The sequence below is a fragment of the Papaver somniferum genome, chromosome 1 (assembly GCF_003573695.1).
Source record: "Papaver somniferum cultivar HN1 chromosome 1, ASM357369v1, whole genome shotgun sequence".
NCBI lineage: Eukaryota > Viridiplantae > Streptophyta > Magnoliopsida > Ranunculales > Papaveraceae > Papaver > Papaver somniferum.
Window position 1 is genome coordinate 37,612,133 of NC_039358.1, and position 12,638 is coordinate 37,624,770.

General features: G+C 37.2%; 1 long non-coding RNA gene across 1 annotated transcript; it reads right to left on the minus strand.

Annotated features, from left to right (window-relative positions):
• Positions 1-9,889: 9,889 nt before the first annotated feature.
• On the minus strand, positions 9,890-12,250 carry LOC113327739. The gene is made up of 2 exons (XR_003349188.1): positions 11,301-12,250; positions 9,890-10,242 (listed from the first exon to the last, which is right to left on the minus strand). It is a non-coding gene; the product is annotated as an uncharacterized LOC113327739 (long non-coding RNA).
• Between the last annotated feature and the right edge of the window lie 388 nt (positions 12,251-12,638).

Sequence of the window (12,638 nt, forward strand, 5' to 3'; positions counted from 1 at the left end):
TATTCAAAAATTACACGGATATCCTAATCCTTTACTATCAATATATAAATCAATAAACTACTATAGTTGGCCACCTAGAGCAATCAATTTATCAATAATAATCGTTAATCGAAGTAGAAGCAAATGATAATCATATGAAGAAATCAAACTAGATGCATATATTAAACCAAATCAAGTCTAGAACTTAGAATTCATCCTCAATCAAGTATGGGTTTAGCTACTCATGGATGTAGGAGCATCCATGTTATACAATTGATAAACTAGAGAAGAAATCGTTACGATTGGTGAGAACCGCTACGAACCCTAGCTTTTCCTCTGTTATGTTGTTCCTCTCCTCCAAGACTTGCAAAATAATGTAAAAGGTATCTTCTTAATGTTTGGGAGGTGTACTTATATAGTGCTCACGAAATTAGGTCTTCAAAATCCTTTCGGGTCAGTGTATTATCGAAAACGGGGTCAAAAACGCGTCAATAGTATCCTAGGAAGTTGTCAGGTTCGGCTCAAACATGTATGGACTTCTTCGTCCGAACATTCTCCTGTAACTTATTGTATTTTCGTCCAAAACTTGCTCCAAATTTCGGCTCACTTCATGGTTTCTCTTATTAGCCGAACCCTCTCCTGGATACTTTGTTCAAAACTCATTTGTAAACTCCATAATTCCTTAGCACTTTTGTAGCAATTACCACTCCTTTTGGATGATTCTCCTAGATAAACATATAAGAAAGAAAAAAAGAGTAATACAACATATAATGCAAGTAATATAGCTAATGGTATGTAAAATCACGTAAATTAAGAGAAAGAGTATGGAACGGACACTAAAATCATGTAAATTAAGCACTTATCAATTAACCACTTGAAAATTACTTGAAGCTAGTAGTATGTATAAGATTACCATTGTTGTCTTCAAAGGATGTTTGAATGATTAAATGAGAGTCTTAGATTTACTACCATGTCTAAATATAACACAGTATGGATACCTTATATGCGAACTATGAAGTTTTAGTTCAGGTCTGGAACTCTTGTTTGCGAACTATGTTTGCGTACGGGTTTACCAGTATAAGGACAGGAACTGTGGTTTTTGAATAGTGTTTGCGAACTGCTAGACTAGGTAGGTCCGGAACTGTGGTTTACGAACAGTGTTTGCAAAAGGAAAGACTAGGCCAAGTCTGGAACTGTGGTTTGCGTACTCAGTATGCGAACACAATGGTTAGGTTCTAAAATCGGTAAGTATGAAATCCATACTCATGAACTCAGGTTCGTTTGTGAACTAAGTTTGCGAACTAAAGTCCTTGGAACTTTAATGAAATAAGGTATGCGAACGTTTTTTGCAAACCGTGGCATCATGTTCATGAATTGGTTCTTTTATAAGTACTTTGTACAACTACAAACCAAACCGAATATGTTTCAAATTGTTCATGGATATTTCTATGAGATAGTGAACATTTGTACAACTCTCTTACAACACATTTAGATTCATTTGGTTATCAATCATGATTTATTTATAGAAGTGTTAGATGAATGTTGCTAAACTATAATTGTTCATGTGGCTATCTTCGGTTAACTGTTATTGAGCCAACAGGACGTTTAGGTATGGTTCATCCATATATAAATATAGGTATATTTCATTTGTGTGTATAAAGCTAATACCATCTAACGGTGGAGATTGATTGATTGTTTTCTAAGCATACTTAGCTTGAATCTTAAATCAGGAGTTCATCTAATGGTGAATATCAATTCAATTGTTACTTAGCTATCTTAACTTTGATTGTAAGCAACCCTGATTTCAAAGACTCTATAAGGGAGAACTCTAACATCTAGGAAACCTAATCCCGACACTCTCATGTGTCCTAGTTGCAAACTAGAGTCGATTCTCCATTAACCTAAGGTTTTCCAAAATCATTATTAGGTTAACGACTTGAAGACTTCATTTGGGATTCGTGAATCCAGATCCAACTATTTTCTCTCTAGTTGCTATTCTGATCTTACTTTTTCTATCGTATTGATTTTTAATATTCTCTAAGGTTTTCGCGAGATTTGTCTCTGATATGTAAGATATAAAGAGTAATCACAACAGTTCTTCGTCTCAAACTCTTGTGATTCCGCAATAACTTCTTTTGGTAATCAGTTAGGTTATTGTGAGGTGACTAATATTTCTAGGCTGCTCTTCGGAGTATAAGATCGGATTATTAGTTGAGTTTCCTGTTTACCTTGATTTATATAAAAACGGAAACAACAACCAGAATAGACTTATCTATGGGAGATAGATTTTTTTATAAGTCCTGGACTTTGGTTCGTAGCGGTGAGATCAGCTAAGGGAAGCAAGTGCGCAGAGTCCTGCTGGGATTCAAGAGGTGTAAGGAAGGCGACTGTACCTTAATCGGTGTGAGACTTGGTTAGGGCTCAACTACATTCCAGTCCGAAGTTAAATTGTAGTAGGCTAGAGTCAGTAGCGGCTTAATACAGTGTGGTCTTCAAAGCTGGACTAGGTCCCGGGGGTTTTCTCCATTTTCGGTTTCCTCGTTAACAAAATTTCTAGTGTCTGTATTATTTCTTTTCCTTATTATATTTGTTTATATAATTGAAATATCACAGGTTGTGCGTTGTTCAATCATAATTTATAAATCCAACATGACTTGATTGACACTCGGACATTGGTCTTTGGTACCATCCGAGTTATTCTCATATCAATCAATCTCACGAACATATATCTATTGATTTACTGATTGTATTGAGAAAGAGATAAATCTCTTTGATATCTTTCTTGATTGAGTCTCACTTTTAAGTTGGTGCTCTCGGAATTATATTGGATTTTAGTCTATATAGATTTTCGAACGAAATATTGGGTGTGGTTGTTACACCCCCGCGTTTTCACTATGACTCAGTCGATTCACGAACGATCCAAGTAATTGTACTTTTTACATGTATCAACTATTTCGATTATGATTCAGGTGTAATTAAATTATTTGTATGAAGTGATTTGTATTTGATCAATTCTCTAATTAACACTAGACTCATTTGATCACATAATTGTGACTCAATATTAATTTCTTAGTGAACATGAAAATGAGTGTTAAGATTTTAAAGTTCAAATCGGCTAGTTTCAGCTAACCATGTTTGCTAGAGCACTGGTCGGATGAAATCGCAAGCGTTGCTATATCAAGCTTGTTTGTCAAGTTTTGTTGGCAAAACTATAAGTCTTGATTTCTAGTCTACTTATAGTTATGTCTCGGATTAGGATAAAATGTGTAGTTGATCTTTAGACTTCACGGCGTTCATCAATTGAAGACGAAGAACTACTAAGGGGATCTTGTAGAAATTCATCAACAAAACGTATGTGGAGACATACATCACTCGGAGGTCTATTTCTATTCTATCTCCTATTGAGACAAAAGACGTATGGCTATATAGACTTTACTTTATACACATTTGATATTTCGAGCTGAGTTTAACTCGCTTACATATTTCTCGAAATATTTGTTGGTAAGCTTTCGCTTTAACCAAGTTTATCTTTATTCTTGACGAAAATCAAAAGATGATCATGTGAAAATCGCCTAGTAACATCTTACATGATTTGTATGAGACAGTCATTTGATGTAGACTCGGAATGTTTCGTATTGATCTATTGATCACTTGAAAATTGCTTTGAAGCTAATTGTTTGTGTGAGACAGCTATTCTTGTCTTCCAAAAATGTTTCAATGATTTAAATGGGAGTTTAGAACAATTAACCATTGATTGGATATAACACAGTATGCTAACTATTTGTTATTCCAAATCCGGGAACCATAGTATGCATACCCATATGCGTACTGGTTTAATAGTTGAAGTCCGGGAACTTAGTATGCATACTCGTATGCGTACCGGCTTAACAGTTCAAGTCCGAGAATTCAACTGAGTTTGGTCGTGTACGGCAGTATGCGTACCCGTTCGCATACTGGCGAACCCAGACCAAGTCCGGACACTTAGGTATGCGTACCTGTTTGCATACTTGATTGGGTTAAATTCTAAAATCGGTTTGTTCATGAACAAATACATATATAAATTAAGGAATGCAATCTTTTGCAAACCGTGGCTATAATGTTCATGAATTGATTCGAGTGGATCAAAATCGATTTTGCTTCAATTGTATCTTGTATACTTCTATGAGAATATAAACAATTGAACAACTCTATAACTAGGTTCATTTGAACTAGTTGTGATGAACAAGGTTGATATGAAAGTGTTCATATGGCTAACTTCGGTTAATTATTATTGATCCAACAAGGTGTACACGTTTAGGTACGGTTACCCATATCTAAATGAAGTCACATTTCACTTGTGTGTAACAAGATAAGTTTGATATAACGGTTGAAAGATTTTAGCTTGAATCTAATCAGGTTTTCATCTAACAGTGAATATTGAATGATTTGTTACCAAGGTAACATTAATTGCAAACCTTGATTTGAAGACTATATAAGGGAGAACTCTAGCAACTGGGAAACCTAATCCCCACACCTCTTGTGTGATACTAGTTGCGACTAGAGTCGATTCTCCTTTAACCTAGGTTTTTTTAAAACCATTATAGGTTAACGACTTAAAGACTTCATTGGGATTCTGAAGCCAGACCCAACTATTTTCTCTGTAGTTGCGTGTTCTGATCTTACTTTGTTCTATCGTATCGAGTATTATCTTCTCTAAGATTTGCTCGAGATTCAATCTCCGATAGGTAAGATAAAAAGTAGTCACAAACATCTTCGTTTCATCGTTTGTGATTCCACGATATCTTGTTCTACTTCCATACGATTAAGATCATTGTGAGGTGATTGATATTACTAGGCTGTTCTTCGGGAATATAAATCTGGTGTATCAATTGCTTCCTGTTCACCTTGATTTATCAAAAGACGAAACAAAAACTCGTAGGTATTTCTGTGGAGGACATATTTATCTATTCAATAGACTTTTTTGTGTGAGACAGATTTGTTTATCAAGTCTTCGATTTTGGTTTGTATGAACTCTTAGTTGTGGGTGAGATCATCTAAGAGAATCAAGTGCATAGAATCCTGATGGGATTCAGAGGCGCAAGGAATACGACTGTACCTTAATCAGTGTGAGATTGGTTAGGGCTCAACTACATTCCAGTACGAAGTTAACTTGTAGTAGGCTAGAATCTGTAGCGGCTTAATACAGTGTGGTGTTCAAATCTAGACTAGGTCCCTGGGTTTTTTTTTGCATTTGTGGTTTCCTCATTAACAAAATTCTAGTGTCTGTGTTATTTCTTTTCCGCGTTATATTTTCTATATAATTGAAATATCACAGGTTGTGCGTATTTCAATCAATTAGATAATCCAACCTTTGGTTGTTGATATAAATTGATTGACACTTGAACATTGGTCTTTGGTACTGCTCAAGTTGTTTCTCATAATAATCGTGCTCGTGGATTTCTATCTGTTTGATTTGTTGATTACATTGAGAAACAAAGATATAACTCTTGGATGTATTTTCCTTGATTGAGTCTGACTGTCTAGTTGATTCTCTTGGAAATATATTGGAGTTATTCCATACATATTTCCTAAATGAAATATTGGGTGTGGTTGTTAGACCCCCGCTTTTTCAATACTGGACATATTCTTTATACACGGTTCGGTTACGGTTTACCTAACCATAGTGTATATCTTATACATGTGATTAAGATTCAAATCTTTCATCTAACGGTGAATATTGATTGCTTGGTTCCAAAGCTATCTTAGCTTAAACCTAAAGCAACCTAGGATTTGAAGTCTATATAAGGGGAACTCTTGGTAATTGGGATCTTTGAATCCCGACACTACTTTTTGGTGTGTCCTAGTTGTATCTAGAGTCGTCCAGAAACCCTTTTAGGGTTTAGCGACTATAAATACTTCATTGGGATTCGTGAAACCAGGTCTAGTTATCTTTTATCTTGATAACTCGAGTATCCTGATCTTGATTGTTTGTAGAGCCTTGTTTCAATGATCAAGATAGATAGTAATCAACAAAGTCTCTTCGTCTCATACTTTGTTGATTCCGCAATTTTTATACTTGTGAGGTGAATAATAATCTAACCTGCACTTCGGGTTGCATAAGTTCGGAATTTGAGGATAACCGGACTTTTGTCAAGTTGTTATCGATTTCCATCACCTGGATCTTTCGTTTGATCTGATCATCCGTTTAGATCGTAAATCAGGAAATCAATCATATGCTTAATCTGTGGGAGGAAGATTTGGTTTAAAGTCTTCAATTGAGTTGAAGCAACTCTTAGTTGGTGTGATACCGTCTAAGGAAATCAATTGTGCGGAGTCCTGTTGGGATTCAAGAGGTGTAAGGAGAGCGATTGTACCTTAATCAGTGGGAGATTGAGTCCGGGCTCAACTACATTCCAGAACGTAGTTAATTGGTAGTAGGCTAGTGTCTGTGGCAGCTTAATACATTTTGGAGTTCAATCTGGACTAGGTCCCGGGGTTATTTTCATTTGCGGTTTCCTCGTTAACAAAATTTCTGGTGTCTGTGTTATTTCTTTTTCCGCATTATATTGTTTATCTTTATGATTGAAATATCACAGGTTGTGCGTTGATCAATCATAATATCTAGGTCCAACCTTGTTTGTTAGATAAAACTTGATTGATTCTTGGATATTGGTCTTCGGTACCGTCCAAGAAATTTCTTTGTAGTTAGGTTCACGGATTCAGTTATGTAAACGTTCTAACAACAAGAGAGAGGGAGAGATATATATAACTCTATACACTTTCCTTGATTGAGTTTCTACTCTCGGAGTTGTATTGATTTTGTCTATACAGATTGCCTACGAAAAAATGGTGGTGTATTTTGGTACCCCCAGTGTTTTCAAAACGGACTAATGACTTTGTTGAAATCATTCCAAAGCCATCGGCTACGTCCATAGCACATCTTAGCAACCACAGCCAAGACCATGCCCTATGACACACACGTCATAAGCGCGCCTTACCATAAGTCGCGTGCGTCATCATTGCGCCTTGGCATCTATCGGCAAGGCCATGGTACATGGTTCACGTAAATCTCGGCCTTGGCAGATACGATAAAAGCCATGACATAGCATACACCTCATTCTCGGCCTTGGTAGCTACGACCAAGGCCATTGCCTCAGTTACGCGTCATTATTGGAATCTTGGCCAGCCGTGACCAAGGCCATAATGTACGATGCGACATTCTAGGATCTTGGCCAATTCCGTGGCATAAATATTATAACTTGCAAGGACATGACCAATCAACGTCCTAAAAAGGATCTAATTTTGACTCATGTGCCTCTCATGATAGCCTAGCTCTATTCCTAATCCAACTTGGTCATCCTAGTTGAAACATGAATCATATTTTAATATCCTTGGTCGAAGTGAGGACAAACCCTAATTCTCGACCATGGCCTATTCACATCATTCCTATGCCAATATCGAGCCATAGCCAAAGGTGGAATAGCTCAACCCTCATGAAATTCCATAGACATGCTATAATGTCATACACATACTATAAGGGTTTATGGCTTGAGTGAGATCCGATAATTTTGGCGTGGTAACATTAGGAATGTCACGCCACTTCTAAAGCCGCGGCCTACCGAATGCGGGCCCACAACATGCCATACACCTCTTTGAGTGTAAAGTACGCCACTACAACTCCCTTAGACTGTAGATTAACTTATTTAAATCATGGCTAAGTAATGGCCCGACAATTTTTGTCTCATTGGTCGTGGCCAAGGAAAAATGTACTAAGATGATGTAAAACCGCAGCTTACCGAGCCAAGCGCTAGCACCATCGAAAGGTCACAGCGCGCCAAACCCTAATACGGCAATAAACTACTGTGCCGCTTCGCGCCAACATCTCCAACTATATCTAATTTTAGTTATGGCAACTAAGGACAAGGAAATTGAGTCATCTTTTGGATCTTAGCTTATTAGGCCAAACATAATGGCACTTGCAATTTTATTTCCATAAATAGGTCATTCAAAGGCCACGCGATAATTTAGCATTCCAATATCTCACGTAAAGATTATGACATGTAATATTTATTCACATCTTAGCTATGGCATAAAGTGCGGACGTGTTATGCCACTTTTATGCCATTAGCATGTCGTGCTAAATTATAACACCTTAACTAGCCACTAGTGCGCCAAGCTATCCTCTTGTGCCTCAACAAAGCACGAGCGGGCCATAGTTGGCCTTGGCCAAGTTGTTTTCACAATTTCTTCTACTCAACATATCCCTAAGGCATATGGCATATCAACGGCTATAATTTAGCCTAAAATAAGATGATACCCTTAACTCATCCAAAATACTTAAGAAACATCAAAATACGTCACTTGGGGAATTCTTCGTGGGTATTGGTCTGGTGGTCTACGGCAACATGCGGCGTGGCAACACCCCATGTGAAAAGTTAAAGTAGGGGCACGGCTATAAACAGTTGGAGAGATAATGGGCGCGGTATAAAAGGAGTTTCCAGACTTCTCTGACTTATCTCACCTCATACCCATCATCTCCATAATTCCATCTCTCCGTAAACTCACGACCTCCACTACGTGCGAGAAGGGCGGTGTGTATTCCAAACTACTATAAATAGGCTACTTAGCCTATTCAAAAAACGGAATAAGCTTCACCACCCAAAAATCTTTGTTATTCTTCATAGTTTCCAATACCCAAAACACACAATTCAATATCATTGCCATTTTTCTTAAAAGTTTTCTGCTTCCCACCCCTAAGATCAACTCATCTTCCTCTCCTCGTGATTGTAGCAGGACGGAACGGCTCCTATCGTAGTCTAGGCTTGTCCTATTCGATTTTGATTTTCGAACCTAAAAAGAAAGTACCGCAGCGATGCATTTGTTTTGCCTAGAAGTAATTTTCAGGTACTAACACCCCTATAATCAAATCTGATTTTGTGCATGTATAATTTAGGTACAACATATGATTGCAATAAACGAATTAAACACTACCGATTTTTACGAGATATTAATATATCATGTCGTGAAAAACTAGCTACGGAAAGCTGATTTTGTGCATGTATAATTCAGGTACAACATATGATTGCAATAAACGAATTAAACACTACCGACTTTTACGAGATTTTAATATATCCTCATGAAAAGCTAATTACGGAAATCAGAAACCTTTTCCAAAGCCAATTCGTTTGAGTTGTGACTTGTGTGTAGGGGTGAGCATGGGCCGGTGTGGACCGGTTTTCACCTCATCCGCATCCAATCCATTGCATTACGGATTTCAAATTTGGCATCCGCATCCAATCCATATCCAACGGATTTTGCATCCAATGGATGCACGGATGGACGGATTGGATGCGGATAATCCAATGGATTTGTTTTAGTTAAAATTTGTAGTAAGAAAATAAGCTGACACAAATGACTCCTTATAAAACCTACATATCATATATATGTATACGAATATAAATATGTCATGTATAACACCCCAATCAAACATCTTAAAAATTCCTAAATGATCCATAATATTTTTTAGAACTATATAAATTCCCTTAATTTAACGGAGATGGATGTCCAACGGATTTTCAAGGTTGCATCCGGGTCCGATCCATTGTCCGTTGGATTTCAAAAATTTCATCCGCATCCAACCCACTAGCGAATGGTCCGGGCATCCATCCGCAAATGAACGGTTGGTCCGGTTAAATCCACCGATTACTACGGTCCAAATGCTCACCCCTACTTGTGTGTGTGCGCAAAAACCAAAAAGTGAAACTTGGGATTAATGTTGGATGGCCCAACGCGTAGAAAAGCCCAACTAATTTTTGGATATACAGTGATTGAGATTTGTGGGAGAAACAATCATGATCAGTCTAAATTGTTTCACGATTAGTCTAAATTCCACCTGCCCACGTTCATACAGAGTTTATAGATAATTCTTAGCTTGGTACTTAAAAGTCTTTGTAGCCCATCAACGAATTAAGGAAATACAAAAAAGATCCAAAATAGTAGTAGAGTATGTTTTTTTTGCTGCAAACAAATGGAATTTTATTAAGATAAGGAGTTTAGTTAGAGTATGTTTTTGGAGAATTCTATTATTACAGGATTCCTGAAACTGAGCTGGGGTTCAGTGATCTCCCTTCCAATTCGTTTAATTAGATTGCTGTCTCAAATCTCAAAATACATCCCCTGGGTTCAGATACTTTGCCCACATCACTGCTGCTAAAGCTCCTACAGATCTGCCTTCCTCCAAAAATGTCATTTGGCATCATAAGCCGGTGGCTTGTCAGATTTAGCCTGCTTCAAGAAAAAAAAACACTTGTTAGGGAATGTTGAAGTAAAGGGGCACAAGCATGTTATAGTTCAGGTTTTCTTCAGACTTATGGTCGAGGTTGTGTGGTTATGAACAGATATATTATAACAGCAGGGACAGGCTGTAAACATTGGAACACTCCAGGCATATCTTCTAGCTTCCATATATTACAAGCTAACAGATGCGCATAGGACCAAGACTCGTCTATCATGTTTAACCAGTCTTTTGCACATTTGGGTAATCATTACAATGCAAACCTAACCAAACATTTCTAACAAAACAACAATAGAAGATATATGCTTACTCGATTCATTCTCTGTACTATACACAACATACATAGGAGATACGCCAACATTTCAAACACTTAACTTTGATGCAACAATAGATTCATCGAATATCATGAAGTAAGTTCAAAAAAGAACCTGAACTAGGGGATGACATCTAGGGACCATACAGACTTCCCCAAATTGCTATCCACCACCATATTATCAATCACAGCAATACAGGGAGTCCATTATTGTTTAAAGATGATTGTAAACAGAGTCCCATTCAAAATCCACGAGTTATTCTAGGACCAAATGAGTTTATCACAAGAGTTTTGATCAGTCAACAACCCAATTGCAAGAATATTCTTGACAACTCTGCACTAGGTAGAATTTGAGCATGACCATCTCCTTCTAACTACAAGAGATAGGGTTCAACAGTTGACTCGCCAAAGTTGGAGGGGAATTCAAGCATGATCCTAAATACTAATATTTTGGCCAGACCTAGACTTTCACACGCACCCAACAATTACAGTCACTATGCCCTTCTGCAGCATGGGCATGGCATTTATTTACCTATTCCAATCAAATTAAGCTGGTAGACATTCTAAACTACTAAAAATAAAACAGAAACGAGATGAATGTGCAAAATGAACTTTTTACCGCTCTGAATTTCCTACTCAATGAAATTAAAAAGAATTGTAATAACATAATAAGATTGTAGACTAAATAGATTAGATGATTTATAAAACTGGAAATATTTTAGAAGAAAGATTCACCTCTGGTTGTTTTTATTCTTAAGCTTCTTGCATCTTATTGTGCCTCCAAACAAGTACCAAAAGTAGGTGATATTAAGTTCCCCAAGAAAGCCCATGTGAAGAATGGTGGCGAAATGCCTTCGATTTCAAGTTGTGTAGCTTCTTCCTTGTTGGGATCATATAAGCAAGGAAATATCCGGTCTACCTCAACCGAGATCACACAGTTACCTAGAGAGCTTTTCAAGTTCACGTACTCAGCTCCTCCAAATTTTTTGCCGTCAATTGTGAACATTTTAGTCCAAGATTCTTTAATGCCATACTCTTTCATCACCCATACCTCAACACCAACCATATATATGCTACCAATCAGGTAGAGGCAACCTTCAAAAACCCACAATTCTTGCAAATTTATAATCTTTACTTTTCTCATCGTATCCAAATCCATACTGAATCATGGCCATGGGATACTTGGGATATAAACTTGTTGATTCTGGTGGATCTGGTAGTTTCTTGTAGACTTTGGTATATGGGTTCCAGATGATAATATCTTTATTCATTGTTCTGTAGCATATCAACCCATTACACACATCTAGAATTTGAAATTTTTCATATTCCACCGGATAATCTATCTGAATAACCTGACTAGATACTGTTGATGATGCCGAATCATAATCTACGTAACAGATATTAGTATCTTTGCAGTCAATTAAGATACCAGGAGTATGATGTTTAAGAGAATGATTATATTGTATCTTAATAAAATTAGGGTTTGTAAAGAGATTATTAGACCAAGATTTGCAAACACACCTGAATCTTAAGAGAGATTTTAGTGGTAACCTTGTTAAGATGTTGATGATGATGTCTTCAGGAAGGCTCGACATCATTCAAATTCTTGTTTTTCTGCTGCTGCTGCCTCTTCTGACATTAGGGATAAAGGAGAAAGGTATTGGACACTGTGACTAACAAATAGGGTAACTTAAAATCTGTCTAAGGGCACCCCAATTCTAATCCTTGGTCCAATGAAGTCTCTAGAGGCGATTCCTATGGGAATTTGCTAATCTAAAAATTTGGTCAGCCAGCTGGATGGGCAAAGTGGATTCTCCACTATGCTAATATGTAGTTGGGGGCCGCAAGAAAAGCAAGTGGCGTAAGATGTTGGATTTAGGCCGCCATCGTTTTTAGTTCAGCATCGACCGGCTTATATTCAAACGCCGATGATTCTTGTTTCGCCGCCAACAACTAGTTTTCCAACGATAACTTGTAACTACTAGTTTTGTCCCTATAAAAATTACTCAATTCTCTCATACCAGATCACATCACTTTTTTACTACATCTATTTGCTCTCAATTTCAATCAATT